This window comes from Mauremys reevesii, linkage group 5 (genome assembly GCF_016161935.1).
Source record: "Mauremys reevesii isolate NIE-2019 linkage group 5, ASM1616193v1, whole genome shotgun sequence".
NCBI classification, from domain to species: domain Eukaryota; kingdom Metazoa; phylum Chordata; order Testudines; family Geoemydidae; genus Mauremys; species Mauremys reevesii.
The window spans coordinates 25,631,497-25,649,011 of NC_052627.1; the positions used below are offsets into that span (position 1 = coordinate 25,631,497).

At 40.5% G+C, this 17,515-nt stretch overlaps 1 protein-coding gene across 8 annotated transcripts in view; it reads left to right on the forward strand.

Annotated features, from left to right (window-relative positions):
- The window catches only part of BMPR1B (bone morphogenetic protein receptor type 1B), a 384,295-nt gene that overhangs the window by 39,450 nt on the left and 327,330 nt on the right, over positions 1–17,515 (forward strand). The window contains exon 1 of one of the 8 annotated variants that reach the window (XM_039540882.1): positions 4,674–4,728. The exons of the other annotated variants lie outside the window; for them this stretch is intronic. The gene's annotated coding sequence lies outside the window, so the exon portion shown is untranslated. Of the gene's footprint in view, positions 1–4,673; positions 4,729–17,515 lie in introns of those variants that run through there. 8 annotated transcript variants of the gene reach the window in all.

Here is a 17,515-nt window from a genome sequence, read left to right on the forward strand (position 1 = left end):
TTCATTGTGTGTGTAGCTTAGTGAAATCTTGCATTTTACTGAGTCTCAAAGTAAAAACTGGGATTGTTTGGTGGGAGGCACGGGGATATTTTTCTGTTTGTTTCTTTTTCTTTACTTTGTTTTTCCTCTTCTTGTTCCTTCCCCACCTCTAAGTTTTGTTAGTTCTCTCCCTCTAGCTGTATATTTTGGTGAAATATATTAAGGGTCAGATTCTAATACCCTTCTCCATGTAATTGTTCTTAGTATTAGGGTTTAAGTAATGTGGGAACTATTTTCTAACACATGTGCCTAAGTAGTGAACCTTTTTGTTAGATACAATTAGAATTTTCTCCCTTGATAGAACGAGACTCTAAAATGTTGTTGTACTTGGCTGCAGACAAAATTAATCCAGTCATTTGGGACTCCCAACATCAGCTTTCTGCAATTTGAAGGTATAGTACCACTGATATTTATGTTTACATACTGTCATCCCAGAACTCATTACAAGCAGAAACAGTGAAGACTCTTCTTTGGCACCATATACCAAGTATCGATGCATTTCAGAAGTGTGTACATTATGTGCTTCAGAATGGCATTTTCCCCCACAGCATAATGTAGCTACCATCCCTGTGGTATGGAGGTAATGGGGGAGAAGAGGCAGACTTTCAGGGTTTTTTGTTAATTTGATATATAGATTGAATGAAAAAACCAATTGTTCACTGAGGTTTTTAATAGATTTTAAGTAACTCTCTTTTTTTAATGTACTGAATTTTTTCCTTTGTACTGTTAACCTTTATAGACTGTTAGCCTTTAAAGAAATAATATTTTGTTCATTTCCTTCTATTTTGTGTTCAGTTTAATATGAGCTTAACATGCTTCACCAGCATTTTATGCAGCAGAAAAGATGGACATAATTAGGGCCCAATCCACATTCCATTGATTTCCCTGGGAATTAGACCAAGTGCCAGATTTTCAAAGGTACTTAGGTACCTAAAGATGCAATTTGTGAAATTTTCAAAAGCACCTTTCTGTGTGTAAATACCTTTAAAAATCTGCCTCCAGCCAAATTTTCTAAATATTTAGTTGAATCCATTTTGAGTCTTTTCATCGGGAGTTGTAGAAATAGAATTTGCCTGAAGTCTTTATATCATATCTTAAGTTGTAACTATTTAGAGGGACACTGTCAACTTCCTATCTAGTCAGTTTTTAAAAAGTGAGTTAAAAGTGCAATAGCTTCAGGTATGGCACCAGCTTCTGAATCCCTCTGTGAATATTTGTGGCTTTACAATCCTGTTTAAAAAAAACCCTCGCCTCTGTTGCTGTATGAAAGGCTCATAAAAACAGGGGAAACTTGCTAATGGTAATGTTAGGTGTTACATGTACTAACAATTGGTAAAATATTTTCAGACAGAAATATGATTGTAGTGTCCTAAAATTACTACTCTTAAGCCTGATCAAAAGACTGACTTGCTTGCTTATACACTTGCTTGCTTCCAAAATGAAAGCGAAATGTAATGTTGTTGAAAATTACTATCTTTTAATTACTCAGCACAGAAAAAGGTGAATCAAATATGTGTAGTTAGAAATGGAATAGTTGTGCTGCAAGGATAGGAAAAGATATAAAGTATACTCGATTTCCGAATGAAGGGGATTTTATTGATTTTGTAGGATACAGAGAGTACAGTGAATGCAGTGATACAGTGCTTTGCAGTTATTATTTAGCAGAAAAATACTGTGGACATACAGGTAGTAGTAGACAGCAGACCACTGAGGCTTGGTCTACATTTTAAAGTTGTATTGATATAGCTGCATTGGTCAGGGGTGTGAAAAATCAACAACCCTGACTCAACATAGCTATGCTGACAAAGGCCCCAGTGTAGATGCACTGATGTCCACAGAAGAGGGTTTCTGTTGACATAGCTAATGTTCGGGGAGGTAGTGTTCCTACACCAGCAGAAAATTGTCTGTTGGTGTAGGTTGTATCTATGCCAGGGGCTAGACCTCATGGGACCAACATAGCCTAAGAAATAGTGGAGATATAACAGTGAAATCAAATCTATTGTACACTGGTCACCCTTCACAAACTTGCCAGTTTTGTTTGAGATCACTTAGATAGCTGCACCTCAGTATTTCCTATACTTCCTATAGGGAAAACAAAATACAGAAGTGAAGAGATCAAAAATCAATCAATCAATTGTTAGTGTGCAGCACATTGTTCTTAGAGCCCTGTTTAACCAAGGATCAAATCAAGTGTTTACTGGGGTCATTCCCTGAAACCACCTAGCTGATAGCTAGTCCTTCCTTCCTTCTTAGGGATCCATAATCAGTGTTTTCTATTCACTCAATGGTCAAACTGCCTGAAGACTGGCTCACAGAACCCTCCCCTGCCCACCCCAAAAAAGAGTCTATCTTCAGGTTTTCCATTACCATCAAATGGTCAAACAGACAAAGATTTTTAGCTGCCTAAATGTGTAGCCAGGTTTTCAAATGTTCTGAGCTCCTAACAGTTCTAATTGGTAATCGGGTCATTTATTTAGCTGCCTAAATATGGATTTAAGAACCTAACTTTTGGTGCCCATTTTTGAAAATCTTGGCACACAGTATGTAATGTGAACCTTCTCTTCTGCAGGGAAGCCTTTGTTTCACTGACTAGCTGAAGTTCTCAGGTCTTGTGAATCCATTTCCCTCTGAATTTGGAAGTAGTGTCCTACCCTTGGTATAGCAGCCAGCTTTCTAAGGACTGGCTCTATTTCTTTATGTTCAGTTACCTCCTGAAGGTTTACTGTAACTGGAGGGCCTTCATAATAGTCTTCACACTTCAGACAACTGTTGCTGAGGGGGTAGGCAATTTCAGACCCTGAGCTGGGTTCTTAATTGTGTTGTGGCCCCTCTGGGAATAATCTTTGCATGGGAGTTCCCTGGGTGGATAGAGCTGGTGGAGCAGCTGTGTGTGTCTCAGCCTGTTGGGTAGCAGGTGTGCTAGAGGCAGACTGGAGAACGTATAGGAGGCAGCTAGATAATGCTGTGCTCCAGCTAGTCTCAGCTATAGAAGGGCCTCTGGGAAACACTGAAGGTGTGCATAAGCTTGCGCAACCTGAGGTAGCACAAACTTGTACCAAAGGTCATCTTTGTCCCACCCTCTGTTCCTGCAGTGAGTTCAGCTTGGTTGGTCACAACAGAGAATTTAGCCTTCTGTATACAGGGCAGATGATTTAATTCTTTCCTTTCCTGGTCCAAGGTGAGGTGTGTCCCCCATCACTCTCCCTATGTTGAAGCCATGGCTCTTCAAAGGTACCCTCAGATCCTGCTGTTGAGGAGCCTCTCACCATAGAAGGCACCTTTGTTGCTAGGAGGAGCAGTAAGTAGCCTAATCTTCTCCCTCCCCACCCCCAAATCATATAGTGGAAATGTCTAGGTTTATGCCTGAAGTTACGTCATCATGGTTCTTAGCAACTTTTGGCAGGTAATCTGGCATTATTCCTGGATCCTTTTAACTTTGCCAAGTGCAATCCAATTTCATGGCTGTACCAGTAGGTCAAGATCCTCCCAGGGCAGGGAGGGTCCCAGAACCAGTTTGCCCAGCAGTTAAACCCTGCTCCAATTCTTATCCCATATACCACATTGAAAACACTTTCTCCTTCAAGGAAGACATATCAGCAGCTGCTATTTGCCTGAAAAAGGCTAAAAGAAAACTCTCTTCTGGCTCGTCAGTCAAGAGTCTAAAATAATCCTCCAACCCTTTCTCAGAATGTTGATTCCTTCAAAAAGCACATCTGCCAATCATACAGTGACAGAGAGAGGTAATTTTTTTACCAGTTATTTGTCTTCCTTCTGGTACCTTATCCCCCTTTTCTGACATCCCAATCCCCTCTCTTTAGTTTTGGGGGTATATTTAAAACAAAATAGTTGGAGATGGGCCTGACCCAACATCCAGGATCCAAACACTCCCAAACTTTGAAGTTTGGATCTGATTTTTATGTTTTTTCAGCCTCTCCTTCTGTCTACAATATCCTGGTTCTTTCTTCTTTCTTAATCAGGGTGAGCTCAATACCTCTGAGAGAGATGAGCATTTGAAATCCTCCTCCACTTCTACTTCCCCAGTTACTTGAAAGAACCCACTTCTATGCTAGAAAGTTTGGAGGAATCATTGAGCATGTTAATTGAGCACCCTGGTTTTATCCCCAAATCTAGAATAGTTTATATGATTATCAGGTTGATATCTTTATCTTTGCCGGGGAGGCAGTCATGAAATGCCTAATCAGAAAGTGAGTAGTCTCTGCAGGGTCTGTGCCCCTGCAGCCTTGAAAGCTCATTTTGTCTAGATTAGGCTGCAAAGAGTTTATTTTTCTCTTCAGGCATTCCTATTAATCTCATGGAAATGAATGGGAATTATACTCAACATTTATGCAGTGAAGAATAGATCCATTCTAATATTTTATTTAAAAAGCCCAACAATAGAGTTTGTTAAAATACCTGATGTCCTACTATAACTTTGATACAGTGGAATAATTTAATGGTTCCATGTCGATTTTACTCTGACACCTTGTGTCTGTGACCACGGGCGGTTCGCTTGGGGTGGCATTTTGAAAAATGTTCAGTATCAGCCTAACTTTGCTCCCACTGAAGTCAAACTATTGCTCCTACTTGTTTCCAGTAGTGCCCACCATGTGCTCGGTGCTGCACCTGCCATGAAGAGCCCACAATCTAAAAAAAGCAAACAAACAGATGAAAGGTAGAAGTGGGTACAAGGTACTAATTATGATGTGACATTTAATAACACAGTTAATTTTGTTCACATATATTGACTATCTCCAGTTATCTATGTCACCCATGCCATTATTAGTATGTACCACAGTAGAAGCACCTCACTTTACCTATTTGTGAAATAGGGTTGGTAAAACATACAAATCTCTGGGAGATCTTGTAAAGATGGGTTAATTAATATTTGTAAAGTGCTGTCAACTAAGCATTTTAAGTTACAATATGAAAGAAATCCATTATTTATTATGGGCCTAATAATTTTTGGTACCGAAAGTTAGGTGTATATGTTTATTTACCTGTTTAACTCATGATTGGCTGTGTAAATATGGAATTAGGCACCTAACTTTGGCTGCACAAGTTTGAAAAATAGATCTTGTATTATTATTATTACATTGATTTGATGGATTTATAAAATCTCTCCCTAGGGCAAAATTTGCAGGTGAACTTGGTTGCATATGCTTAGCTACATGTAGGGGAGCATAGGCATATAATTGGCCAAACAAATGTTAAATGATGTGTGCCAGTTGCTATTTATGTACCTAATGTGTATATCCGCATGCTCAAACAGATGTAGGTACACTTCCAGAGGCTGCCTGAAAATATTACCCCATGAATAGCTTTATAAAGCTTTTATGATTAGAGTAAATGCTCTCTTTGAGATAAGATAACAAGGTTTATTTTTCTTTTGTAAGTGAAAATGATCATAAACCTTTACATACCTGGAAGTATTTCAAGGTGTTTTGCACTCATTCATTATTCTATTGTAAATATTTTTAGCTAAATACTGCATGCTAAAAATAACTACCTCCACTATTGGCAAAATTTTTACCAGGCATAATTATAGTACTACTCCCAAGCTGATGAAACAATTACCAAGACTGACAGCAACACAATATGTTGTTTACTCCCACATCAATTCACTCACTCCCTAATATAAAAATAAAATGGAAGTATCCGAATAACCATAAAATAAATGTAAGTTCACTAGGTAGCTGACATATTCTCTGACAAGTACATCACAACAATTCTTACATAATAAATTTCTGATATCACTTTGAAGCTCGTTCATATGGTTAGACTTACTGCAAACTGAACAAACACTGTTCTCAAGAAAAAGTGTTGTCATTTTATCATAGCTATTTCCCCACTTGAGTTTTTTCTCATTTGTGAGGAGGTAACTTGCTCTCAGAAAACTCATTTAATATTGCTGGTTTTCATAGTCACATTGCACTGTCCTCACTAGACTTGTATTTCTCTCTTTGTCAAGTCAGGGGATTAACTTGTCACAGGATCAGTTTGTCTTTCTCTCAAGAAATGGCACCATTATCCCAATGTCCTTCTGTTGTTCTTTTTGTATTGTTCATTGCACCATTCTGACTCATCAGTTCCATGTAATAGAATTCGTAGTTTTCAGGAAAAGTTGTAATCACACAGACAGCTTACTCACTGCACCAAAATCTTTCATTGTACATGCATTCAAATCCCTTCTCTTGCTCTTGTCTTGAACTGCTCACACAATAGAATTATAAATATACTTATAAACCTAACTATGCAATACTATCCTTGGTATAGATTTCCATTTGCTCACCTTGTGAATCATTGTAACAACAGCGTGAGGAACCCATACACACATGGAGTTGTGGTGCGAGAAAATGTAAAAGGTTCAGAAGTTTAGTCCAGATAAACATCTAGAGATGTAGATGCTTATCTGAATTTTCCAAACATCATCTTCAGTCTGATAATTGGGTTGGAAAAGTTAATCTTCACCACCACCACCATCTCCTCCTGCTCCTCCTCAACAATCTCCTTCTCTCTTGGCACTATAATCACAGTATGCTAAAAACATGGGTAAAGAAGATATTCCTTATGACAAGAGCGAAAATGTAGAAGTATTAACTTAAACAGCCCCACTAGTGCATTATCGGAGAGCATTGCCACATAGAGTGCTACCACTTTAGATACAGGACTAACCACATTAGCTAGCAACCTGAGAGGGCTGTTATCCAGAGGCGGGATGGGATGGCACTGGGTCCAAGAGATGGTTGGAATGAGCTTGGCTGTCTCCCCTACACCCTACCCCAAGATGTGGAGGCCTTCTGTCTTTGTCATGTCCCTGAAGTGAGACATGGGCTGTTTGGGTCCAGAGGAGTTATGTAAGGAGACTGGTCCAGCTTCCCCTCCTCTACTGGAGTTCCTGCGCTGAGTGATGCTCTGGGTGGAGGGGCTGCTAGGTTCATACCAGAGTGGGAGAGTCCTGTCCTGTCCCATCATGACACTGCTTTCTCCCCCACCATCAGTGCCATAACATCTCTGGCAGCTCCCAGGTGTTTCCAGTCCATTATGTGCAAGCTGCCTCTTTGGCAGCCATATAGGTCTGGCTCTTTAGAATGTTCATAATCAGTTATTATTTTGGCATGCTGCTGAAATTTTCCTGAGGAATGCCAACATTAGAAAGGAAATGGCAATTTATATCAAGTTTCCATTCAGGTTTAGCAGGGTGGTCATTTCATGGTACAAAGAAAAGGCACTTGTCTTGCCCAGGGCCTTTCTGCCTGTCGAATTTCAAAGGCCTGTTGCAAACAATGAAGTTATTGGAGTTTCTCCAGTAAAGGTCACAAGATTAGTTGATAATGGAAAATGTTAAGCAACTTAAATATTCCCCCTAGAACATATTTAGATGTTTACTCATTATGGCAGTGATTCTTATGTAGATTCACGGACTGCTGTGGTCTTCAGAGCACTCTAAAAAGTGTTCCACAAAGCTATTCTGTATTTCTGATGAATATTTGTCAGTCTTCAAGCACTGACACTTCCTGGTACTATAGTTGTAATCCAGTCCAGGAGTCACTTAGCATTTCCCAAACAAACAAAAAACAAACAAAACAAAAACCACTCTGCATCTGCATAGTTACTTCATGTCTTTCTTTGGCTTGCATTTCTATGGTGTAAATTCAATTGTGACTTAATTCGTGGACAATCCCCAAAACTATGCAGGCAGCAAATATGTAGGATGGAAGAGCCAATCTGCAAACTGAATTGGAGTCATGATTTGTGGTAGACCGCCATGCTAGTGTAGCTGAGTAAAATATGTATTAGGCGCTCTCATGCATGAGCAGAGTATCATTTTTGTTTTCACTAGTTTAAATTACAGAAGCAATAAGTAAAGGGGAGTGATGCATAGATTTATATTACTGTGATTTTTGGCTGCATTTTTCTTAAGGCAAATAGAAATTAGGTTTTGCCTATCCTTTCATGTTATTCCTTTTGTAATTTTTTAATCACACTCGGAGGAACAGAACTCTCTGCTTCCTGACTGAAAGAAAGGAGAAAATGTAACTCCAGGAGACTTAATTTACATATTATAATTTAACTCTGGAGCATTTCTGTACAATGTATTGTGGTGTTTGGCATTTGCTAGTGTTCTGTTTTGGACAACTATATGAAATGGTGCATGTATAATGTCAGCTTTCTTGGAAAGAGAGGGAAACACACTGGCTGGCAAGAAGGGCTTGGTGGACCTTACTTCTCAAATACCATTCTTGAGTGCTGCTTTGTTGGTGAAAACTGTACAACAGGGGGCATGTGTCAGCCCTTTGGTGCCTCATATGGTTACTTACTTGATCAACCAAGTGCAGAATTGGGAACCCATAAATAGAGATGCAGGGCTGCTCGGCACCCCTGAAAATCAGGCCGTTTATAGTTAGGAGCTTAAACATACATTTAGGAACCTAAATTGAGGCACCCAAATTTGAAAGTCTTGGCTGTAGTAGTTAATACTTTATAATTCTGTGTTTACAGAAATCTTTCAGGGCTTTATTTTGTTCTTTCTCTTGTGATAAGTTGCATGCACCATTGTTTGTCTTCTAAAATTTAAATTTACTGATGTGCAGAATCTCAGAGAAAACAGCACAATAATTGTGTTTTAACCTACTAAATTAAAAACATGCATTTGGTTATTGGCGTTCCTCAGAAATCTTGGAAAAGACCTGGTAAAGGTTCTTGAAAAGTCTGTATTATTCACTTGACTATTAACTTTACCAAAGGAGCTATAAAAAACAGAAGCCAACTCACAGTAAAAAATAATGTGTACTTCCCAGAAATTTTAAATCTATGGGTGAGTAGTCATTTGGCAGACAAGGTATCATTTCTCCTTTTCCATTTTCTATTAGGGAGATTTAATCTGTTACTAACTAACATTTATTTAATATTGAGTTGTGAAACTTGAAGCCTTTAGATGCAAGTTAATCTATGAAGTTATTTCTCTCATATCTCTCTACTCAGGTCCATCCAAAACGCTGCTGCCAAAATCATCTTCCCTTCCTACAGTTTACCTCCTCCTACAATCTCTGGCTTCCCTTCCTTTTTTGTAAAGGTCAAGTTTCTCATTCAAAAGCACCTTGTAACTTCAATCTGTCATCTCTTCCTCTGACCCTTCCAACTTCCTAGACTCTTCTCGTATCCCTCTCTTGACCACTTCCTTTTTCTCCATCCAGTCCAGGTTTCATATCTTTTTTTTTGTGTCATCGCCCTTTATGTAGGAACCAATTACTTTGCACCTTATTCCTTTTCAAAGTATGTATGAAAATCTACCTTTTCTGCCAAGTAGTTAAAGAATCGTTGTTAAAAAGACCACTTTGGCCTGGTCTACACTACACGTTTAAACCGAATTTAGCAGCGATAAACCAATTTAACCCTGCACCTGTCCACACAACAAGACCCTTTATATCGCTATAAAGGACTCTTTAAACCGATTTCTGTATTCCTCCCCGACGAGAGGAGTAGCGCTGAAATCGGTTTTGCCATGTCGGATTAGGGTTAGTGTGGCTGCAAATCGACGGTATTGGCCTCCGGGTGGTATCCCACAGTGCACCATTGTGACTGCTCTGGAAAGCCATCTGAACTCGGTTGCACTGGCCAGGAAAAGACAGGAAAAGCCCCGCGAACCTTTGAATTTCATTTCCTGTTTGCCCAGCGTGGAGCTCTGATCAGCACGGGTGGCGATGCAGTCCCAAATCCAAAAAGAGCTCTAGCATGGACCGTACGGGAGATACTGGATCTGATCGCTGTATGGGGAGACAAATCTGTTCTATCAGAGCTCCGTTACAGAAGACGAAATGACAAAGCATTTGAAAAAATCTCCAGGCTATGATAGACAGAGGCCACAGCACAGTGCTGTGTGACAAGCGTAACGGAAAGCCAAAGAATCAAATGGACGCTCATGGAGGGAGGGAGGGGGTACTGAGGACTCCAGCTATCCCACAGTCCCTGCAGTCTCCGAAAAGCATTTGCATTCTTGGCTGAGCTCCCAATCCAGGGAAAAAAGGCGCAAAATGATTGTCTGCCGTTGCTTTCACGGAGGAAGGATTGAGTGACGACATTTACCCAGAATCACCCGCGACACTGTTTTTGCATTGGGATCTCAACCCAGAATTCAAATGGGCGGGGGAGACTGTGGGAACTATGGGATAGCTACGGGATAGCTACCGTGCAACGCTCCGGAAATCGATGCTAGCCTCGGTACATGGACGCACACCGCCGAATTAATGTGCTTAGTGTGGCCGCGTGCACTCGACTTTATACAATCTGTTTTACAAAACCGGTTTATGGAAAATCGGAATAATCCCGTAGTGTAGACATACCCTTTTAACTGTATTCTACTGCTCATGCCTTCACATTGTGTGCTTTGTGGGAGGGTCTTTGTTTTAGTCCATCTAGCATGCTGTATATACCCATTTTCATCTTGTCTATCAGAAAACCAATGACTCAGTGGGAGTGTTCCATGATGATTTGATGCTGCTGGTAATGGCACTTACTGTGGGAGGTTCTGCCGTTAGCATTGCTTAGTTAGATCTCAGTGATAACTCTAGCAGGACTGGGAGAGGGAGAAAGCCCAATACTGTAAGGGGTGTGAGGTTTGGATGTGTATGGAGTGGGGCATCCCTGGTTATACCTCTTAACAGTTTATTCAGAGCTCTGCCACAGAGTTGTCTCCAGTGTTCAGGCATGAAGTGCTACTCTCAAGCATCATCCTGTCCAGAAACATTCTGTTTGGGCAGTGGGTGTTGCTGGCACTCCTTCCATTTCTCAAAGCTAGGGACCAGATTATGGCTGGCCTCCTGTGTAGGTGAGTTACAGGTGACTTAATATACTGTAGTTATTGCATTGCAGGGCCATTCAAACTGCAGCCCTCTGAGACAAAAATAAGTGAAGAAGTAAAAAGGCCACTATGACATTATTGACATGAACTGTGACTGTATAGATCATTGTTGCAACAAGGATCCTATGGTTGCACCAGGTCTTGTACAGAGGAGATCAAGTGGGCCGTCTATGGAAAGATTGTAGTTTGCTGGTTATGATTATGCTGTCTGTATGTGTGTATCATTTTTGTATTTGAAGTTATAATTTTTGGCTATGTACTTGTGTCTCAATGTGTTTGATTCTAAGTAGCTTCGGTGAAGCATTTGGTCAGCTTCTTGAGAAAGGACTATTCTTAGTAAGTGCCCAATCAAGAAACACTTAATTGACAGTGGACTTTGGGAGATGCCATTCCACATTTGAGTTTTCCTGGGAACGTTCAAACTAACATGTAAACAATGGTGTTGGCCTGCAAAAAGCTGACTCACTCATGGACATGTGACTTGCCTGGTGGCTACAAACTCCATCTTGTTGCTGTGACTTTGCACAGAAGAACAAAGGGGTTTCTGCCCACAAGAGAGAGAATATAAAAGGCCCTGGAAGCTTCTCCATTTTGTCTTCAGCTGGATCAAGAGATAGCCCCTCCACCCCAAAGAGATGCCTGAAAGAAACTGGAACAAAGGACAGTAACTACGGGGGTGTGAGTGATTGCTGGATCCAGACTAGGAAGGAGTCCAGTCAGTGAAAGAAGTTTATTGGAACATCTGGGGGTGAGATTTCATCTGTAATCAGTTTCTTACTGTATTAGGCCTCACCTTGCGTGTTTTGTTCTTTTTTGCTTGGTAACTTACTTTGTTCTATCAGTTATTACTTGGAACCACTTAAATCCTACTTTTTATATTTAATAAAATCACTTTTGCTTATTAATTAACCCGGAGTAAGTAATTAATACCTGGGAGAGCAAACAGCTGTGCATATCTGTCAGTGTTATAGAGGGTCGGACAATTTATGAGTTTACCCTTTATAAGCTTTATACAGAGTAAAACGGATTTATTTGGGGTTTGGATCCCATTGGGAGCTGAGTGTCTGGGTACTAGAGACAGAAGTACTTCTTAAGCTGTTTTCAGTTAAGTCTGGAGCTTTGGGGCATGTGGTTCAGACCCTCGGTCTGTGTTGGAGCAGACTGGCATGTCTGGCTCGACAAGGCAGGGTTCTGGAGGCCCAACCTGGCAGAGAAAATGGGCTCAGAGGTGGTCTCAGCACATCGGATGACAGACCCAAGGGGGTCTCTGTGACCGACCCCATCACAGCCACTCTTCTGTACCTTGTGTATGTAAGGGCAGACTGTGAAAATATGCGGCTGCATATCCCAACGTTCTTTGCTGTCCACTGATTGTCCCCTGTGTGCTGATTGTGCAATGTGTGACCTTTCCTGTTATGCCCAGATCACACATTATTAGGTTGGTTGGGAGCCAGTGAGGAAGCTTGCTGCCACGTCACTGCACAGCTGGTTCAGCTGTGGTTGCTCCTCTCTGCTAATGTGGGAAGGCCTTGCCAAATAACAGTGTGCCAATGTGTTGACCTGAAGGTCTTAGTCATCCTATTACAGAGGAGGTGGAAAAGTCACCGGCATGTAGCCATTTTAACAGAACTCTTTGTGCTATGACAGTATGGAAGAAATCCTCTTACTGCCTCTCAAGCCCTTGTAGTTGTGTTTCTGGTAAGATGCCCCTGGTGAGTCTTGATTACAAGATTTATAAAATGTGTTTCCAAACTGACCACAAATATTGTCTTCTCTAGAGGTAGGTGTTATAGTAATGATGACAGCTGTATTCCGCCCATGTCAGTTTTATCGAGGCGTACTTAAAAACAGGAAAACCTCCCATTGTATGGACTCAAATTAACACTGAGGGCAAGACTGGTAGCTGGGGGTAAATTGACTTTAATGGTGTAATACTAATTTATACCAGCTAAGAATCATGTCCTCTAAATGTACACTAGCCTCTTTCTCAGCTGGTGTTTGTCAATATCTCACTTACACAAAGGAGAGTCAGGCCCACAAGTCTGTATGGCTTCAATCAAACTAAAGGGAGCATAGTGTGATAAGGGTGGAGCTGCTCTGTACTCGTTTCTGAATACTGTATGTTGAACTGGTCATTGGGATGCCAACTGTCTGAATATATTGGTTTAGTTTAATAGGAGGTTGTAAGAAAAAGAAACAGTAGCTCAAGATAAGCCATACCACTGGGTAAAAGCTGGAGGGTTGTTGTGGGACAATGGGAGAGCCATTGGTACAGAGGATTCTGGCTCAACCTCCTGCTGCGCCTACAAGACTGGATTTGCCCACAGTGGCAAAAGCCCAGGAACTGACTATAAGAAAGGGATTCTGACTGGATTGTAAAGGAATCCCTCACTTCCCAGAGGGGAGGTAGTTATTGAGGAGCTGTTTGGGGAAACCAAACTGACACACAAACTTGTTGGGGTGTCTGAAGAAGGTAGGTCTGTGTAGGCCATCATCATGGGGGGTGGGGAGAGAAGGGGAGGGCTTTATCTAAGATAGACATGAGTGTAGACTGTGGATGTTATAATTTTTTTCTCTAAATGCTTTGTTCTGACTTAAAATGCATAATACTTTGGTTTTAAGAAAACTGGCCACTGTATTCACTACTGGTCACAGACTCTGAAGGGAAGAACTGAAGGTGCTAAGCCCAGTCGGACCTGCTGGATAAGCATGGTTAAAGCACAAGATGCTGTAGCACAAGGCCTGGACTAAGAATGGAAGAATTGCAATTCCTGACTTCGGGGATGGGGGGGAGGGGAGTGGGGAGCGGCGCGGGGGAGGTGCACTCAGAGAGGCCAGAAAGGGAAAAGAAGTGCAGCTGGCCCTCTAACTGTGATTTTTGGGGGAAAATATTATAGTATTTGTATCTTCTTGTGACACAAATCCAGCTTTGTACATATGTGTTTGTGGACTTGGGTGACAACAGGGACCCCTGCTTCATGGAGGTCCATTTCCATACATGGATAAGGTGGGCACAATCTGGCCCTATGTTCTTTGGATGAATAGGTGATTTCACTTTCCAGGGCAGTCCATAATAGACTTCTTACCAGAACTAAAATAACTATATTTTAAGGGAAATTTGCATGCTGGTTATATGCAGACTAAAGGCTCCTGGCAAATTAACAATGTTTTGACCCTTCTTTATAGAGACCAAGGTAGCTCCTAGTTTATTGAGTTTCACCTCTGCTTTAAAAGGTGTACCTATTAAGAGAAAATATACGTAATTCCTATTAAATGTATGAGTAATTCTTCCTATAATTTTGGCAGAAATTATTGTACTAAATCATTCCAACTACAAGAAGTTTACTGAAAGGCTGTTTTAGGAGGGTGAAATTTTATCCCTATGGATAAAAATTCTGTTAGGTGTTGGCTTTGGATATTCATTCTAAACATTTCCCATTACAGGAAAAATGGTAGGTGGCGGGATTAATTTGAACTTTCACTCTCCATCCGAGTAATATTACTTTGTTTATTCTCAGTCCAAGGTTTAATGGACTTTCCAGTACTGGATCAATTCCTATGTGGATCACTGTGAACATCAGCTTTGGTCAGTGCCATAAGCAACACTTCGTGGTCCTTAATAGACTGTATCTTTTACCCTTCTTATTTAATGTATTATTAAAACCACTGGCATGGATGTTCTATAATAATCCAGACCTACAAGCATATAGACTAGCAGGGGGAAAATCACAAATTGCTTTTGCTTTCAGATGATATAATTTTGCGCAAAATCCATGATATCTGTAGCAAACAGACCAAAAATCTCTGGCTCGGAGAAATGGGAATTTTTGGAAGTTTTTATATTAAAAAACAAAACGAAATATGAGATTACTGTTCTACTGTAAAATTTCATATTTTGTGAACACCAGTCTTATGAATAACCAGCTACAGGAACCATTTTTCCTGTCTGGGTTGGGGGAAGAATCACATAGTGAAAATGATGTTGAATAACACATTCATATTGTTTCACATTTTAATGCCTTGAATGCATTAGTTTTAGGAACAAGAAAAAAAGATGCATTGCATCATATTACAATTTTTGCACCATACCTTTCTGCAAATTTGAGATGTTAAATTTTATGAACTTTGTGATATTATGAACTCCTCAGTTGTCCAATTAGTTTGTAAAATAGTTATTAAAAAAGAAGGGTTACTGCCAGAAGTGGAAATAGGTTTTGAGACGAACTATACAGAAGTTGATAAAATTGCAAGTTGGAAATATAACAAAAGTGTCTCAGTTTCTGACTGTGGGGAAAAAAATAAATTTCACATAGAATATATAGCATCCCCGCAAATATTCACATTCTCCTCCATTTTGTGAGGGCAATACAGCTATGTAGAAATTATATTTATGGAGAACTACACAGACACAGAGTATATGGGCTCATGACTTTGTCAAGAAGGAACTGGTGGACATGTCCTAACCCCATGCTCTTAAAAAGTTCTGTTATGACTGGCATATTTTATTGTCATTACAGTTACTCTCAATAATGAGAATTCTATAGTTAGAATTTATGGGCCAGCAGGGAGCTGGTTACTGTTCCCTGATTCTCTGCCTGTCTCCATCCTAGAGTGAGTTAAAGCAGCTTTGGGACTGGTGTAATCTACACTGGCTGGCAATGATGAGGCAGCAGGAGAGTTCTGCCAGCCTGTATAGATACCCATTCTAGATTTGTTCGTAGAATAGACAAGGTTGATTGAAAGCAGTTCTGTCCAGAATAACAGTTGCATCTCAAAGAATGCTGGTGTAAGAAGTAGAGGTGGAAGTGATGCTTCGGATGTTTTTTTCTGTCCCAGTATGAATTTGTTAGCACACCGACATGTCTGGCAATTGTTCTGTTCTTTCCTCCTTCTTCTTTCAATATACATAAAAGGCGCACTGGAGGCCAGAGTATCTCTAGATTTATTTCCTGCTAAGTTCACCATATGTTGTCCCCCAATGCATCCCTCCTCTTTCTCCTGTTCATTAAGTAGTTTGCATCAAGGAATTGATGCACACTATTTTTGAAACTCTCTATATAAAACTAGGGAATTAGCACATTCCTCATTAAAATAATTATTTTAAGTGCTTAAATGTGGTGGTTGTCAAGAGCTTATAAGGACATAGTGTATCATCCCATGAGACTAACAATGAATTATATAACATCTGGACAGTTTGGTCACATAAATAAAAACAAATGGAAACAGATGAATAAGGAACAGCTCATCTCCTATCAGAAGTCTCTGTTTTAGGAAAATGCTAAATCTGTTTTAGGAAATGGCTGTATCAGCAAATATTTTAGGAACTTTTCTCTATCAGATGTACTCCTAGAGGAAGCAGATAATATAGGGTCAGATTCTTTCACAACTTGCAGAGTGAGGTGCTACCAGGGGCGGCTCCAGGCCCCAGCACGCCAAGCGCGTGCTTGGGGCGGCATGCCGCGGGGGGCGCTCTGCTGGTCGCTGGGAGGGCGGCAGGCAGGCAGCCTTCGGCAGCATGCCTGCGGAGGGTCCGCTGGTCCACCGGAGCCGCGGGACCAGCGACTGGCAGAGCACTCCCCATGGCATGCCGCCGTGCTTGGGGTGGCGAAATGTCTAGAGCCGCCCCTGGGTGCTACTCAACATGAGGAAAGGAAGGCGAATTGGGCCCACTAATATTTATTATTTAGCATTGTCTTCTCTTAGGTTGAAGAGATACAGGAGAAGTAGTGTATCATGTAATGCGCACAACAAGGGAAAGAAATGTTCTTAAGAGAGGGAAAAACTGTAACATTAATGCTCTGTTGTCAAGGTTGAACTGACTGGTACTCCAAAGTATACTGTGCCATCATTTCCTGGTGGCACCATCAGCTCTTGCAGAATTTAACCTTTACTTAAAAAAAAGTCTAGCCTTTATTATTCCAAAGAAAATCTTCAAAATATAAACCAAGGTAGTGTTATCTTAATGAGCATTTAAATAGACAAAATCTGCCCCAGTTCATCCATGTGGAGAATAGCTACTGAAGCCTAATGACACAAATATAAATGTCAACATTGGTAACTGTTATCACTGCTGATCATTTTAGGTAATATGTTCAGGAACACTGGAACTGTGAGCAGAACCCGAGTGAAAAGGGACCATTAAATTATTCCCAAATCTGATCCCATTCTGTTCATGTCGTACAAATATTCTTGCCAAGGAGATTTTAATTGTGGAGTATTTGATTATCGACATACAGTGTACAATATTATTTCTGTAATGTTATGTGTTTGCCATTGCTTTGAATTTAGGGGGCTTTTAGTACTTAGGTTGAAAACGTGTAGTGCTTAGATGGCTTAGAGCTGAAAACATAGTAGATATTGTATTAGACAAATTGGACAGTTTTAATATAACCATTTATAGCAAATTTGTCCAAATAATTAAGCATAGGTTACTTGACAGTTATGAAGTGCTTGTAGTTTATTCTGTTGTACTGTTTTGTGCTTGCTGTACCACAGTGTCATATGATTTGACTGTTTGAGGGACCACGAGTTTAAATAGGTTACTCTTGAAATGGATATTAAAGTTGATGTGATCTGATCTCAGTCTGATGTCCTGTGGAAGTTCAGCGAGCACATATC